Here is a 17,578-nt window from a genome sequence, read left to right as displayed (position 1 = left end):
AGAATTAAAAATAGCAGACGTTATCAGTCATTTCATGTGCATATCTAAAAACTAGCCTCTCCTGGAAAGTTAGCTGTATGATGCTGAGCTGATGTTGTACCAGATGGTTAATTGATAGACCACAAGGCATTTCTGCAGGGCAATAAACTGCTCATGCAATCCCAGAGCTCACCCTTCCTTTGCTTGACACTGACACCTTTCGAGCTAACCAGAATGTTTCTTACTGTTTCACCACGAGAAAACTTCTCCTGCAGAAACTTTTTCTAACCCATTTCAAAACGTATCTGTAGTGTGAAGCATGACCAGTTTGAGGGTACAGAACACTGCAGTTTCTCTTTCACTAATTCAAAGCACTTCAGCTTTTCCTACCTGTGCTGCTGCAGGCTGGCCCTGGTGTCTTCCCCCAGGCCAGCCCTGGGAGCTAGGAGCTGTGCACTCTCCTGGCGGGGGGAGCAGGGCTCAGGCTGGAGGGCGGCGTGCACCACCTAGGGATGGCTGCAGGCTGGCTGCTCCTCTTGTTTTCCTGCAGTGTCCGGTGCTGGGGATCTCTGGAGAAAGGAAAGAAAAACAAGGAAACCACTTATCACAAAAACAGTGACAAGGGCTAGTGTTCTCTCCTCAGCATCACAACTTTTTAACTGGCTTTTTCCCTAACACATTATGTAACACCAGGTTAAGGGCATCTGCATCACATTTGTATGGATAACACATGGGGTTTAGAAGGCACAAGGCACTGGTACTGGCCTCACCTAGAGGAAGCAGAATGCAATGGGGAGGGTCCTGAACATTTCCATATGCGTTTTTTTCTGTAAATCCAAAGTTTTCAGACAAAATGTCTTTACTACGAGGGTGCTGAGGCCCTGGCACAGACTGCCCAGAAAAGCTGTGTCTATCCTGTCCCTGCAGGTGCTCAAGGCCAGGCTGGATGGGGCTGTGGGCAACCTGGTCTGGGGGGAGATGTCCCTGCCCGTGGCAGGGCAGTGAAACTAGAGGAGCTTTAAGGTCCCTCCCAACTCAACCCCTTCTGTGATTGTATGAACAGAGCCCCCCTGCCCAGCAGGGCACAGCTTGGCAGGTCCCAGGCCACCTCTGCTGGAGCCTCGGCGAGCTCTCAGCCCCGCTCCTCACGGAGCATCCCCAGCCTGTTCCCCTCAGCACTTTTCTGCCTGGCACGAAGTCCCTGCCACATACACACTTGTCCTGCGTGCTGACAGAGGTCATCTTTGCATCTCCTAAATACCAGAGCAGGTCTGGAATAACTCTAAAGGCCAACTCCAGATTTCATGTGTGGAAATGACAACAGAGTTGGGCTAAATAGTTTAGTTTCAGGTCCTCACTGCAAGCCACTAAGGATTGACCAGCAAACCCCTTAACCGTAGGGAAGACATTATCCTTTCTCTTCTCACTAGTAAGCCAGATCATTGAGCAATGCTTCAACAAAGCCATAGGAGGAAGAATTGCATCTTTAGCAAGAGGGTGCAAGGGACACAGTCTGGAGGTCAGCTACTCATCCAGCCATCAGGAACAATCTTTGTTCCTAAACATCCCCACAACTTTGTTTTCCAAACAGAAAATGTCTTGCCAAGCTCTCTAGACAGGATGATGGGTGTTTTAGCATCATTCACAAATAACTGCAGACGAAGTACTTCTAAAACCTTTGCCTCTCAAACAGCCATGAAATAAAGAGAGGCAATCACAAAAACTGCCACAGAACTGAACAGTTCAGTCAAGTGTCTTCACTTTTTCCAAGCGTCTGATGATGAAATAGCAGCAAAGAATTGCAGAACCGACTGTAATGGATGTCGCTAATGGCAAACAGAGAAGGAACTCTCAAAGGAGACAAAAAGTGGCAAAAAGGGTCATTTATGGTTCCTTGGTTCTCTGTATAAAATATTAGTGTACTCTAGATCAGTAAGGCAATTGCAGAAGGTGTTGCCTTCAGGGGACAGTAGCGACCTGGCTCAGGAACAGCACTGCGACCAACCCCAGGCCGCTCGCTCCATCGGCTCACAGACACCAATGGGCCCACAGGCCCTGGGCTTGCTCACTGTTGGGTCCATACCCATTAGCCGCTGCAGGCTGGCATACAGTTGTGCTCCCATTCTTGTTTAAAAATAATCATACACCCCCCCCCCCGTCAAAGATCAGTCTACAAGTTCGTTTTATATCAAATAGGAGCATATTGTCTCCCCCGAAAACACCATCTATGAGGGTGGAGACCATTGCAGAATGAAGCCCTTTATCCGCAATGGCTTTAAAAATCACTTGTACATCCTTAGGGTTTGTTGGTGAGTGAACCCTCTGCTCCCCGTCTGTCACCCAGACCGGGGGCGCTAACATGGCCGACAGAGCCCAGACGGCACACGCCATCTTAATTTTCCTCCAATCCGTGACAGGAATTTCTCCCCCTCGCGGTGCAGCTTTATTTCAGATGGGGATATTTTTGCAATCTGTCCCCATTTCCTCCTCAGAATTTGAATCGGTATCTGATCCGGAGTCCTGGCCCTACCCCCCACCCCTGCGGGCGGGCCGCTCTCTGCCTCGTGGCTCGCCCCGCCGCCATCTCAGCGAGGCGTTTGCGCCACAGGAGCGTGTTTTCGGATGGCCGCTCCGACCGGCTCTCTGCCCCTCTCTCACGCTTCTACCTCCTCCCCGGTCGTCCCCGCAACCGATTTCTTTCTCCCATTTCCACGTGTTAGTCAAACCTAGCACTTCATCCCCGTTCCCGCCAGAGGCTTCTTCGTCCCACCCTTCGCCTTCTAGTTCGGCGCCATACTGGGGCGCACATGGCCGTGGTCTCTCCCACATTTCCTCAGGCTCTGGCTCCCCACCAGCACCCCTGGCTTCCCCAGCCGAGCCACCCCACAGCTTCCACAACTTTGATACGACCTTCACAAGGGTTTCCATCTTCCTTGTCGGTCCGGGAGCCTCCTCCCCGCCGGGCTGGTGCCGCCGCTCCGGCCGCCGTTCACCCGAAGCCAGGAGCTTTCCCGGGTTTCGACACCACTTGTCCATCAAGGTGGGGGCTCCACCTTTCCCTACAGCGCCACATCTTCCGGCCACCGTTCACCCGAAGCCAGGAGCTTCCCCGGATTTCGGCACCACTTGTCCATCAAGAGGGGGGCTCCACCTTTCCCTACAGCGCCACATCTTCCGGCCGCCGGACCCTAACCACCCACAAGAAGGAAAACAAAAGGATGAAGCCCGGAAACCCGTGAGCATCCAAAACAATAGAACTATCCAGGGTAAGCTCGTTAAAAGTAAAATTGCTTCATGCCTTGCTCTTTCTGAACATTAGTTAGTGCCATTAGCTCAGTCCATCAAAATGACATGGTGCTTCACATCAGTCTAAGCACAGAGCAAAACAGGGGACCCAGTTGTGTTTTGGGCTCCCCAGAGGTGCACTGGGAATGCAGATGACAGAACAGGCACAGAAACACTGCATTCAAAGTGGAGTTGGTCTGTAAGAGGAAGAGCAGTTTAATAATACAGCTGGTGAGTAGCAGGGCAGACTCTAGAATTGTTAGCTGATTTGGCACTGCTAAGCTGGTGAAGCTGTCTGATGAAATGCTGCTTCTATTTTAACATTATGCCATTTTAGGATGGGTTTAAGATGTGCATTAATGTGAAGTCAGAAAAAAAGTTTTTTGAAGCTAGAAAACTGACTGGGAGGGAAGGAGGGAATTAACAGAAAGAGCAGCTGGCTTATTTTTCAGTGACTTTTCTTTGTCTTTTCTGCAATGCACTGTGATCTAGACTGTTAGAGAAAAACCAGGAGCCACCATCCCAAGCTCTGAGATGCATTGTTATGGTTTTAGAAGTGTGAAAGTTTGTATTTCTGTGGTGTTCCTCACAATTTCTTTATGTGGTACCAAGGAGCTGAAGTTCCACACAAATTTCAAAATAATTTTCGCTCTTTAGAAGTCTTAAGAAGCTTTTCAGCCTCCAATCCAATGCAGTAATTTTATTCTACAACGTAATTCAGATGAAAAAAACTGAGTTCTGTGAAAGGAAGTATAATCCCAGCCTGTGCCTTAAAAATATCTGCTGCAATGAAGAACAATTTTGTAATATCCAAGCAATGTCTTATTAAATTCATTGAATATGTATAAACTAGATCTGTAGATATTAGCATAAGTAGCATACTTGACAAATAATTACTTAGTATGCAGTTAATTGTTCAATTATTACAAAATCAATTTGGAAATTGGAGAAGCCTTGTGAGTTACAATAAGACTGAAGTGCAGATAAAATGAAAAGAAAGTAACTTAGATGAAATTTTAATTGCATTGAACTCCATCCTTTTTAAGATAGCATAGAGAGGCAGGCAATTTCCATCCTACTGCTCAGAGATATCACTTCTCTGCCGTTCGGATTTCTAACCCCATTAGCCCTGACCCTCTGAACCCTTGCTTGCACTGTGGCTTGACCTGTTGCATAGAGACTGTTAGCCTCACTGAAGAGTGGGGACACTCTCCTTCAGAGAAGCTTACTCATGCATACAAACAGGGATGCTTGAAAGCTTCTCCCTTCAATACTACATTATTGGGAAGCAGCTTTCTAAGAACTGGAGTCTTCTTCATTTTTGCAGGCTCAGCAGCAAATATAGCTGGACTGTCAGCCTGTCCCTGCTGCTGCCTGTAAGACCATGTTCAGCTTGAATGACCCTCCTTTCATGCAGATGTCAGTCTAAAGTTTGCTGCTGGTACTTCTACAGAAAGCTAGAGCTTTCTAGGCCAGCTAGGGTGCGTAGAACAGTGCATCTCACTGGGCATTATGTATTTCACACTGAGGGAAAGGTGAAAACTTTTTTTTTTTTTTAAAAGAAGAAAGGGAAAAGGCAGGGTGTTAGAGCAGCAGAGTTGAAGACCAGAGGGTAAACAGCTCTTTAGGAAGCAGCACTGCAGTTACTCAAGCTTAGCAAGGCAGAACTGCCTTGGGGAGAGGCAGCACCTTGGAAGAGGCCAGTAGGATCTGGTGTTCACTTTCTCTGACCACCTTAAAGCATAGCCTCTCCTTCTCACATGCTGCTTTCCAATTCCCCTTTATCTTAGCTGTGCCTACACCTAAGCAAGCTTCCTTTTCAAGCAGCATTTCAAGCGAGAGAGAGTAACTGCAATTTTAATAAGGGACACTTTCAGATAGGTATTTATTTTTAGTGAACAGACTGTTCCTCCCTCCTCTCCTTTCATCCCCAGGTAATGGGGTACACACCTACTAGATTACCTTTCATTCTTTGCCATTGGCTTATGATGACATTTTCCGCATCACTCACTTCCTTCGTAGTCAAAAATGTTTGCCAAGATGCAATGTGTTCTACCGTTTATTATGCTAATAGTGAAACTCCCTCCCTGCCTTCGCTGCCCCCCCCCCCCCAATTACATAGCATGCAAATATAGTCATTTACAATATTTGCAAAGCCTAATTTTTTTCCTTGTCCATTTAACTATTAGCAGCTGCATTCATCTCTTCCACACATCATATTGCCATTTCCTCACTTCCTCTGCTTTTTTCCAGCTTCATTTAAATGCTGGTAAGGACAGTAACTCCTGGACATTTCAGAACATCTCAGCATTATGAGCACTCCCCCCGAGTAAATGAGCCCCCTTTATGGTCCTGTGACCTTTTTTCAGGGGAAGTTAGCTGTGGGTGAGAAGACACACACAGCTCAGCTGGCCAGGGGTAACTGTATGAAATCTAAGTCTTCACAATTAGTGAGATAAAAAAACCTTGATGTTTCCTAATTCTTTTGACAGTGAGAACAAGCTGCTTTGGAAAGGAGCTTTGTTTTGTCAGCTTTTGGGGAATACATCATTGTGGTCCTCATTCAAACACCTACATGTTGCTAACCACAGATGACTGATACTCTCTAAACAGTTATTGGTTGTATTGTTCTTACTCATACTGCTCTCTTTCCTTGGCATTCCTCTATTCTGTCACTTCAGTTGTCTGCTTTAACATGGCTGTGGTTACCCAATAAGCACACACTTTCTCTCGGAGTTGCACTACATAACACAGTTACATTACCTTTTCCCATCAAGGCAGCAGGCAGTGTTGAGATGTGTTAGGCATCAAGCATAATGCAAAGAAAAACTTGTTTGGCAATAGAGTTGAAGGTAACCATAAGAAAAACTCAGTGTTTGAAAGGTAACTTTGTCCCAGATGTTTCAAGGACTCTACCTAAGCGTTAACAAAGATGACTTGTTATTCTTGGTGCAAGGTTGTACTGAAGTGCTGGATGCTTACTCTTCTTCAGAGTTTTTCTGTTTCACTCAGCAAATACTGGAAAGTTTTAATTAAGATAGACCAAAAAGAAATCAATGAAACTTGTGCCACATTTATCTCAGCTGCATCATACAAATGCTGTAAAAATCTTGAACAAGTGCAATTGCCAGTAGTACTTCTGCACAGGATAATATCTGCTACTCAGCTTGCCAGAACAGAAAATGCAGTGGTAACTCATAAGCACTGAGTGTGTGTACGTATGCATGTATATACATACCAGCTAAAAGCTTCTGTATGCCAAGCTAGTCTAAGTAGTACCAGGTCTGCTTGATGCTGCTATTCGTCTTACCATCCTCCACTCACCTAGGGCTAGGGAAACAGTGGTTTTGTGCACTGGTGCTGACTTAATGTATGCTCAGAGGCAAACTGCCTAGGATCATATCTGTAAAGATGTTCAGGGGCAGAGAATGTAAATAACAGTAAAACATTCCCTTGTTGATATATTAAAGTTTGAGGTGATGAGGCAGTTTGGTGATGGAAGGAGTGGCATGTAGGTCCTTAATAAATGCCTGGAAATAGCCCCTTTGCATCCCTCACCCTAACTGGACATTCCTAATTTATCAGCTCCAGCATGGCTGGAAGCAATGTACGGAGAATGAAGAATCTCATGTTATTCCCACGTAGGTGAACAGGTACGTTACTAACCAGGCAGACTCACAGCACCTGCACTACCTGCAGGTCCCAGATGAGAGTGGCAGTTGCCCTTCCTGGCTGAATTGACCTGCAATGAAATCAGCATCTTCTGTCTGAAGAAGTCCTGCTGATTATCAGTTACTTACAAGGGTCATTCAAAAGCTGTTCTTGTAATGTGGGATATAAACCATGCTGTATAATAATTTACAACTTGGCCAGGTTTTGAAAAAGGTTTTATATAAGCCAGTTATAAAATCCTTAAAGCCTGCAGAATTAAAAAAAAAAAATTGCCCCTGTAGCTACCTGCCTGGTATCAACAGCCACAGAGGTCTTCCTTTGTAGTGTTATGGTGGCATGTCAATATTTGTCCCTTGTTATTTGCACTTGAAAAGTAACACTCAAGGAAACACCAAGTTTCCTGTATTTAATAGGCTTAAGCTAGAGAATCCGTTCTTTGCCAAGTTTTCTTGCTGCACCACTTGATGGCACACTTGCCTAAGCACACAGCAGCCTGAAGTCAGCAGAAATCAACAAGCAAATCCTGTCCAAAGTTGTTCTACTTAATTTGTTTTGCATGATGAATGTACCTGTTTAATTGATTAAATGAATCTAACGCTGTAGTATTGAGTGGAAATAAGCAGGGCAAACAAAATAATTATACCAAGAAAGCCCTGTATTTTGCAAATTTAATCCCAGATATTGCCTGGGTAACTCATTACTTTTTCATTCTTTCAGCAAGTTTGGTAACAAACTTGCTTTTACCTTACTGAGCCCTTTTCAAGGGTTTCAGATTTTCCTTTCCTCTTTATAAGAATGTTTACAGCAGCTTTGTTCAGTGCATATGTTCATGCACTGCTCAGGGATTTCTTCTGTCCTTTTGGTTCAAAAGCAGCAAAGCAGTAAATTCCTACCAAAACTATACAAGGATACCTTCTGTTTGGCTAGAGAGAAAATGGAAATTAATTTTATTGGTCAGAGGATATGAATTATGATCCAACTTCATATCAAAGAAATATTCTCAAGGGGGTTATATGAGGTTAATAAATGAGTATGTGTTGTTACTACATATGCTACTTAACTCTAGGTAATTGTAAATACATGAGTGAATACTGCGGATGGTTATAAGCCAGAGACAGAAACAACTTGCTGGTCCATTGGATTTTTTGACTTTATAGAGAATGTATTAAAACATGCATTAGCTCTTTATACACAGACTTGAAATTGTAACTGACTGGGCTCTTAAGTGAAAAGGTTTTAGAGAATGGGGTGAAATTTGCAGAGGGTGCTTGACTGTCTTAGGAGCATCTTCTATTCAAGGGCTCGGATCAGAGTTCCAGATGAGAACATTACTGGAAGCGATATAAGCAACTGGGTACCAAATGACCCCTAGATTTACCAAGGCCTAAGCCCCACAAGCATTTCTGTTTTAACTTTACATGATCCAAAATGCAGTTACTAACATAATCTTACCTGCCTGTAACTGTCTGATCCCTTCCTGTTACTTCATCAGTTCTCCAGATGGCTGAATTAGCAAGATTAGCAAGTGCTTAACTTTGTTCTGTAACTATCCTCATTTAACTTTTGGCTCTCCCCTTCTCCCACACTCATTCACTACTCCTTCAAATACACAGATGAAAGATGGGTTAGTCTAAATCAGGGTGAACAGATGTTTTTAATCCTGACTGGAACATGATATGCATGCAACAAAAGAGGAGCAGAGTGGGAGCATCATAAATAAATGTCATTATCAGATAGCACCTGAGAGTTTTTGAAGCATATACTTCCCTGACTTCCTCCATTACCCAGTGAATTGCATTGGCAGTGATAATTACAGCTTTAGCAAAAATAACTGCTAAACAATGATAGCAGTAAAGCCCTACAGCCTTCCTCAATTATATGAAGTGGAAATTTAGTCCTTGAGTACTACTTCTGCAACTGGCTGAGCAGTGCAAGAGCATGTTCTGTGGTGGGTTGGAGGATGGTTTGCAACAGAAGCAGATTGCTTGCTTTGCTCTGTGACCATCCTCCCTATACCACATCCGAAAACTCAGTAGCCACTTCTGCCCTGTGTCTAATATTGGCATGAGAACGAAAGCAACACATTGTAAGTTGAATCTACTCTAAGACACCATGTAAGCTGGTGAATTTAGAAGAGGGTCACTAACATCTCTGTAGCCATCATTTCTCTCCTAGTTTTGCATCAGCAGCTTGTACTTTCACTGTTACTCATCTGTCTCAGCCTCAACCTCTTGATCTTTGAAGGCTATTTTGGTATTGTTAGCCTGTCCTTTCTGCCTTTTCTCCTTATCCTTGCGTACTTATGTTTGTCAACACCATCTGCACATATCTGACATTTACAAATGGGTCTTAGAAGCTTTTACTCCTACAAAGTAGAATTTTTTGTTGCTATGTGAAAGGAAACTAGGAATATTTCCACTAACAAAGGAAATATCTTTACACTGATTTGATCTAAACTACTGTTGTGGTTTAAGCTGGCAGGCAGCTAAGTACCACACAGCTGTTTGCTCAATCCCCCTGACCCACAGTGGGCTGGGGGAGAGAATTGGGGGAAAAAAAAAAAAAGGTAAAACTCATGGTTTGAGATAGACATATGATATAAATAATTATATAATTCCATATTATAATTATATATAATACACAACATAGAACAGAAAAGGAAGAGAAAATAATTATAATAATACATAAAACAAGTGATGCACAATGTGATTGCTCACCACCCACCACCCTATGCCCAGCCAAGCACCAGTTGTCCCACCCTGGGGAATCCTCAACACTGCTCTGCAACAACTAAAACTTTAGAAGGAAAATAATACTGATGACACACTGAATTCAAAACACAGCACATACCAGCCACTATGAAAAGAATTAACTCTTTCCCACCTGAAGCCAGGACAACTACACAAAGTGGAGAGAATGAAGCAAATAAGAAGCTGTGAAGTCTTTGTCATAATACCTAGTCAAAGTAGGAGATTTTCTTCAGATGTGTTTAAGGGAGCATTTACTTTAGCTTCCATAAAAGAAAGAAATTTTTTTTTTGTTGTTTTGAAGTGAACAGCCTGCAAATTGATACAGCCTGTTAACCTTTCTGCTCTGCTAACAGTACTTTAAATAAGTAGAATGGTGTTTAGCTGAGCTTTACATAATGTAACTCTTTAAGAGGTTCTTTCTCAAAGTGATGCTTTTACTGTAGTACCTATTAAATGAAGACCATGCAAAGAATAAACAAAGATGAGATGAATTTAACGCACTTTCCATAGCACAGATGTCCCTAGTGGTAAGTAAGGAGTTACTCTAACAACATTTTGTCAGGGGACAATATTACTTCCTTCCTATTGACATGCAGCAGGCCTTCCACGAAGCACAGAACTGTAGGGATGGATGCTTCTTTGCTGCTCAGTGCAAAATGCAGGGTGGGGGGTAATGAAAACATGACCTTACACTTTCTCTCAGGTTAGGAAATCCTTACATACTATATTATGGTTCTCACATGAAGTACTTGGGCACAGATTTGCCTAACCAAATTGTTCACAGTGCTTGGAAAAGGTATGTAACTTCAGAAAGCATATAGGCACAGCATATGACTGATAGAAGAAAAATGGGTGCATTTGTGCAGAGCTTGTCCATTGTGCAGTTCTCCCCATAAGGTGACCAAGCTCCTAGCAGTGCTTTCTCCCTCTCATCATAATTTCTTGTGCCGCTTCCCCGTTACTTTTAGTGTATTTTGAACAGCACTTAACCCCAGCACTCTGACAGGCACTTTATCAGTGTAACAAAGCATCCCAAGCCTTGTGGGAAACAGAAGTAGTCGTCTGTCTGGAAGTGGCTAAGACTTAGTACATGTTGTTATGCAGAGTCAAAGGCTGGGAAAAGAGAACTTGTCAGCTTTACCTTGATAAACCCATGAGTGTGAAAGACATACCACATGCAATTTCCATTACCGAGATCACTAGGAATCCAAAAGAAGCATGAATGAGTGGAAAGAGTCAGGCGTCTGGAAAGTTATTCCAACCAGAAACCTTGGGCAACTTCAAGTGCTCTTCCAACTGTACTTGTGTTCCATAGGAAGAAAGGGGATTCTCAAACTGGTCTTTAAAGGTCAAGACAAAATAATCCATTACAAAAGTACATCAAGATAGCAAGATAGCTTTTCCAGATCACTCTATATTCCCTCTCCCCTCAAGTCAAAAAGAAGTAAGTTCTCTCACAGTAGGAAAGCAGTTTTAGTATCATCCAGAAATATTCCAGTGCTTCTCCATTTTGCTAGGACCATCTTCCTGGTTCACTTCAGAGAATACTGCATCCTCCCCTTTCCTTGTCCTGATACTGGCAACTTCACCCACAGATACGAGCATCCTCTCCCTTTGTGCTGGAGCAATAATATAGACTGTCAGTAGATCTAGCTTCCAGAGACTGTTTGAGGATCTCACTTATAAGGAAGAATAGCTGGGATTCTACTCTTTAACAGCATCTCAAATTTTGAGGCTGAGTGAGCAACTCAGGAAAAATAAATTAGTATATTAGGCCAGTGAGGGGGCTAAAGCAGTTGTTGCCCCCTACGTGCACAATATCCATGTCCCACTGCTGGCCGTTGGACCCTTGCAACATAGCCACTTTCTTGCAGCTGACATGAGTCCATCTAGGAGACGAATGCTCATCTTCCCAAAGCTGGCTGTTTTGTGTCATCTGGGAGTGTTAGAAGCAGCAAGGAGCCATGCAACTTGAACATGTGTTTGTCACTGGCTGAGTACACCTGCATAAGGAAAGGGGCTTCCTTTGGCACATGCTAAAATGTAAACCAGGCAACCCCTGAGCTCAGGCTTGTCTCTCAGCAATGGGTATGAGTGCTCAGGCTTGTCTCTCAGCAAATGGTATGAGTGCTACCACAGGTTTTGAGCAGTACCTAAAATCACCAATGTAAGTGTGCAGAAACACATTTTTTGAACAGCTGACTGTCTCCAGAGCATGAGTGCTTGGTTTCCAGTCAGCAGCTGTGTTTTTAAAAGTAATTGCAGTTAAGGAAGGAAGCAAGTTTTTGTTACTTGCATTCACCCCCTCACACCAAGTTTCCACACCTGAAAGCTGATAACAGCACAACATAATTTTGTAGATGTTAAGAATACTCTTTTGCTTAGGAAAAATAAAGTCTAAAACTCTAGTTAGTTGAAAAAGATGTGATATTCACACAAGACCTTTCAGACGAAATGTTTGTTCAACCATACAGTGCTAAAATAGCATCATTCAGTAGTTCAGCGGCATAGTTTGAAGAACTAAAGTGAGAGAATGGTTACTTTGGCAAGACGAGTAGAAGCAAAAACAACATAAAACACCTGAAAGACAGTGCAGTCATTGGTCACAGTCAACACGGGTTCATGAGAGGAAGGTCCTGTTTAACAAACTTAATTTCCTTTCATCACAGAATGGCCAAGGTTAAAAGGGACCTTGGAAGATCATCTGGTCCAACTCCCCTGCCAAGCAGGATCACCTAGAGCACATTGCACAGGATGGCATCCAGGCAGGTTTTGAATATCTCCAGAGAAGGAGACTCCATGACCTCTCTGGGCAGCCTGTCCCTGTGCTCTGTCACCCTCACAGTAAGGAAGTGCCCCCTCATATTCAGCCAGAACCTCCTGTACTTCATCTTGTGCCTGTTGCCTCTCATCCTCTCGCTGGGCACCCCTTGGTTTGTTCAGCCCCGAGCAGAGCAGGCTGAGGGGAGGCCTCATGGTGGCCTGCAGCTCCCTCACGAGGGGAGCGGAGGGGCAGGCGCTGAGCTCTGCTCTCTGGGGACAGTGACAGGACCCGAGGGGACAGCATGGAGCTGGGACAGGGGAGGGTCAGGCTGGGGGTTAGGGAAAGGTTCTACACCCAGAGGGTGGTCAGGTGCTGGGACAGGCTCCCAAGGGAAGTAGTCATGGCAGCAAGCCTGCTGGAGTTCAAGAAGTGCTAGGACAACGCTTTCAGATGCGTGGTTTGATTTTGGGTGGTCCTTTGTGGAGTCAGGACTTGGACTTAATGATTGTGGTAGGTCCTTTCCAGCTCAGGTTATTTGGTGATTCAAAGTCTGCTTTTGTCAATCAGTATGAAGATGTAATTCAATTCAGTGCAACAGAAATCAATTTTTCTCTTAGGATCCAAGATAACCAAATATCACACAGACAGCTTAATTAGTTTAAGATCTTTGTACAACTTCACCTTTAAACTCCAGAAAAAAAAAACACAGTCCATGTATTTGTTCCTTATAATTCCTTTTTCCTCTGCTTTCCTGCTTAGAAAGAGGAGGAGGCTTGGTGAGCTTCATAGTGACAATAAAATCTTAGTCAAATTCCAGCTTGCTTTCTGAGACCAGGAGATGGAAGCAGTGCTCCATCAGATCCTACAGACCATCTCAGTATCCCTAAAACAAGCTAAACACAAGGAAGAACACAAAATCAGAGGTTTTCAAACCTTCCAAAAAAACATTTTCCCATCAGTAGCCTTCCCTAGAGAGGAATATCAGCACATAAACAGATCAAGACCTTCATTTAAACAGCTTTCTCTTCTCCAAAAATGTACAGCTATCCAAATCCTTTTCAGCATCAGTGGCTTCTCTTAAAGCCCCTGCTCTGCCATCTTGCAGTCCAGGGACTGCCAGGTCCTCACATTGGGGCTAGGAGCTCTCACAAAGCAACCTAACTCTCTCTAACAGAAAACACAGAAGCCTTAAGTGGCATCCTGTACCTTTATGTTGCTCTGCCTAATGCATTTCCCAGGTACATTTTTTTGGACTTTCACACACACTGCCCTGCAAGGGACATCATCCCACACACACTAGAACAGGTCTTTGGGCAGGCCCTTGCCCCAGGGATGCAGAGCTTTTATCCAGCCATCAGAGCACACAGTGCTTTGGAGTCAGGAGGCCAGCAGCCAGGTGAAGGAAAACCAGGGCTGCTTCACTCAGTAGGACAAGCAGGGAACACAGAGACCCACAGAGCAAGCAAGGCAGCAGCTTCACCAGCATGGTCATGCTGGCAAGAAGGGCAGGGCTGGTAGCAGTATCAAGTCCCAGCAGCATTCCATAGACCATCAGGCAGACATGCACAGATGAAACAACAGCTCCTACATCAAGCCCAGAAACCCACAGAGCAAAAGGGCAGGACCCAATTTACCTGCAACACAGCTCCCAGGAAGAAGGGAAGGGCCCAGACCTCTCCAGGCTTCCATTAGGCCATGGGTGGAGCCTGCAAGTAGGTCCCAGGAAAGGCTGATGAGGGCAGTTAGGGTCTTTTATCACCCTCCTGCCTTGCCAGCTGGCTCTTGTTAGGCTAAATTTATGGCAAGGATATTACCACTGGTCCTCCACATGCCCTTGAGAGATAGCGGACTCTTTGGTCATTGAAGTATTTGCTCTTTCAAAAGAGTTTTACTTGTTCTGAAAGTTGTAATCACACAGCTGTGCTCATCCCAGATAAAGTCTGTAGCGGTTGAGCTAAGTTGGCTGTTGCACTTGGGTCTGTGCCTCTGAGTCCGAGGGAAGGGCTATTTCTGAAACTCCTGAGCGGTTTCTTTTGCGATTTGCCCTGAAAGACTCTGCTCTGTTCCTTTCCCTCGTGCACCTTGCTGGCTCCGAAGTGCTTTTGCAGGCTCAGGCCTTTGCCGTCAGCGCTGTCCTCAAAGAACAAAGCCAGGCCTGTGGGATTCACCGGCCTTCGGAACAGGCATGGTCCTGCTGTGCCTGTAACCCAACCTGAGCAGCCCCAGGCCAGGCAGGCAGCGTGGGACGGCACAGAGATTTATTAATGATTAATGTTATGTTCTCCAGACCATAGTAAGCACTTTTATAAAACCATGTTCAGTGAAGGGGGATTCAGTGAGAGGGGATGGTTGCTTTAGCAGAGCTCCTTTAAGTGCAAAGTCATGATGTGATAAAATGAAAGATGGAAAAAACGCGTGGCTGTGCAACGTGCAGTGATAAAGATGATTATAACCTCCAGTTCTCTTTAAACTTACCAAGGGCAATGGGGTGAGGGCTTAGTTAATCAATGCTGAGGAATCCTTTCCTGCTATCTTTTCCATCAGTGAAAGAATGAAATCACAAATGACGAAGATGATTCATACCCAGCAAACAAAGGCATAAGAAGCTCAAAGTGCAGGTGGTTCAACACAGCTTAATTAAAACAGGCATTGCGGGATGCTGTTGATAATGCCTTCTCAAAGCTTTTTGAAGTGACTGCATCCCAGTTAGATAAGGTCTTGAGATAAAACTTCTCTAAAACTGAAGGCAAAGAGCTTATTTCCGTGTCACTGGCCTACCATAATATTTATGTGTGCTGGGGCAGAAACTGGGAACCCCAGCTGAGAAAGCAGCACCAGTGTTACAGGCACTGGACCACCAACCCTAAATTGTGTTGGGATCCCTTTGCTTTTACCACCCATGTAGCTGCCTGAGGCTTTCACAGGGGTTACCTGAGTGAGAAGCTGGCTGCTGGCAGAAGCTGAGGCGCAGTATAAAACCACAATCCCTCCCTCAGAAGTGCACACTTTAGAGCTTCTGTATTGACTCTTGGGTTAGTTATGGGATTGCAGAAGTAAAGATGTCAAGAAAGGAGTGTATGTGTATGGATGGGTATGGATTGTGGTCGGAAAGAGAAAAGCATTAAAAATATTTGGACTGGCAGGGGAAGCAAGTTGGGGTGAGACCAATCCTTTGTGGCACATCTGATTGCCCGTCATGGCAAGAATTCTTTGCATGGGTGAAAATTTTCATCTTTGGATTCCCATTGGAATGGGTCACATGTAAAATTAAGCATCTTTCCAGGATCTTGCAGCTTTTCTCTGCTAATATAGACAGTGCCAGCCTTGCCAACACTGACATTAAGATCATCATGCTTTGGGCTTCAAAGATGAGAAGCTTAAACTTTCTGGTAATGAAAGCTGATATGCTCACGTAACCTCTCTACTCCAAGAGGCTGATCTTTCCAGGAAACCTCAAAAACCTCCAGCCTTACAAGGTTCATACTTAAAATCTCTGCAGGTCTGATTTACTGCACAGGATGGTTTAGGAGGCACTCAGTCCTGTAGCCATGTTGGTGCATGTTACTGTGAGCAGCAGAATTAAACCAAGCAAAGCTGGGGGAAAAGAAGGGAAAATCCTGCTCAGGAAGGAAGAGTTCTCTAATAGAAAATGTTCTTTTCTCTGTGTTTCATGAGTTGAAAAGTTTGCTGGGTAGTTTCAAACTGCAGCCCAGACCAATGTGTTGTGCAAAATACCCAGACCAGGCTGCTTAAAGCCCCATCCAGACTGGCCTTGAACAATTCCAGGGAAGGGACATCCACAGCTTCTCTGGGTAGCCTGTGCCTCAACACCCTCTGAGTGAAGAATTTCCTCCTAACATCTAATCTAAATCTTCCTTCTTTTAGTTTGGAGACATTACTCCTTGTCCTATCACTATGTTCTACGAGAAAGACAAATATATTGAATCAAGGAGAAATTACAAAACTGTATGTGTAAATAAGTTACTTTTTTTTTTTCTTTTTTTTTTTTTTTTTTCCCAGTGAGTTTATTGAAAACTTACCAAACCTTAAGAGAAGAAAATCTTGAAAGAGACAGAGCTGATAGCATCTAGGATTAGACATCATTGGTTTGCAACCCATTTAGAAAAGGCAGTGCCATTCAGAGCTGCCTGTACAGAAATACTCTGGTGCAGTCATCTCTCGAATGCCGTGCTGAGTCTGGGCCTTGTGTTATCAGTGGGCAGAGGTCAGAGCTGACAGAGAAAGAAATTGATGAGCAGATCATTGACTTGGAATGAGCGACTTGTACAGTATGAGAAGATTAAAAGTACTAAAGTGATTTATGCCATCTGAGGATCTGAGCTAGCTAGTTTAGTTTTGGCCACTAGCCAACCCAAAGGGTGAGAATGGAGCTCAGCAGTCTGCAAATAACCAAAGGCTGTTAAATACCAAGGAGGAAATGAAATGATTTAATGAAGCACACAAAGGTGTAACCAGAAGTAGTTGGACTTAATTAAGGAAAAGAAAATTGTAAATGAGTATCCAGAAAGATTCTTGCTAATGAAATATTGTAATCTGCAAAATCACCTTTGCCTGAGACTTTTAAAATGGGGTGTGATGGAATACAAATATCCTGCAGGTCAAGAGAGGTTTGTGTGTTTGTGGCATATGAATTTACAGTTAACGTGGGGCTGAGCCAGCTGAGGGTTAGCAGTCTTGGGCTCATCACATTTAATACTTCCCTATAGTTATTACAAATAATACGTGCATCTAAGCCAAAGAACGGTTTTATGCCATGTATTTTTGAGAACCATAAGCAAGTATCCATATGTTTTTGCTACCTTTGCTCATGTGTAACTGCTCCTTTCACTTCTGAAAAAAATATATATAAAAATCCCCAAAACCCAAGCACAAAACAGATAGTAACGAGTTTTCTGGTTAAAAAGTGGCAATGAAATCAGTATGTGAAAAAAAAACAAACAGGTAGGATAGCCTTTGCCAAAGTTCTCAGATCAAAAGATGTTTTCAGATCTGTCTTAGAAAATGTCTACTTTGCAGTGAAGACATTGTGAAGAGTCTGTGCTGTCCTGTCAGGAAGGAAAGCTGAGCTTGGCTGAAGCGTTTAGGCATCCCTACAGTGCAAAGAAGA

At 44.0% G+C, this 17,578-nt stretch overlaps 1 protein-coding gene and 1 long non-coding RNA gene across 4 annotated transcripts in view; one reads left to right on the top strand and one right to left on the bottom strand.

Annotated features, from left to right (window-relative positions):
• Positions 1 to 14,220, bottom strand: part of LOC113843485 (maestro heat-like repeat-containing protein family member 2B) — a 78,103-nt gene extending 63,883 nt beyond the window's left edge. For all 3 annotated transcript variants that reach the window (XM_072037089.1, XM_072037091.1, XM_072037092.1), the window contains exons 1-2: positions 14,085 to 14,220; positions 370 to 548 (exon numbers count right to left, since the gene is read on the bottom strand). The gene's annotated coding sequence lies outside the window, so the exon portion shown is untranslated. The remainder of the gene's footprint in view (positions 1 to 369; positions 549 to 14,084) is intronic.
• LOC140002423 (uncharacterized) overlaps positions 3,027 to 17,578 on the top strand; it is a 30,943-nt gene continuing 16,391 nt past the window's right edge. Inside the window, exon 1 of the long non-coding RNA XR_011808908.1 lies at positions 3,027 to 3,245. This is a non-coding gene — a long non-coding RNA (uncharacterized lncRNA). The remainder of the gene's footprint in view (positions 3,246 to 17,578) is intronic.

Source organism: Anas platyrhynchos, chromosome 4 (assembly GCF_047663525.1).
Source record: "Anas platyrhynchos isolate ZD024472 breed Pekin duck chromosome 4, IASCAAS_PekinDuck_T2T, whole genome shotgun sequence".
Lineage (NCBI taxonomy): Eukaryota > Metazoa > Chordata > Aves > Anseriformes > Anatidae > Anas > Anas platyrhynchos.
This window is presented reverse-complemented; position numbering and strand designations above follow the sequence as displayed.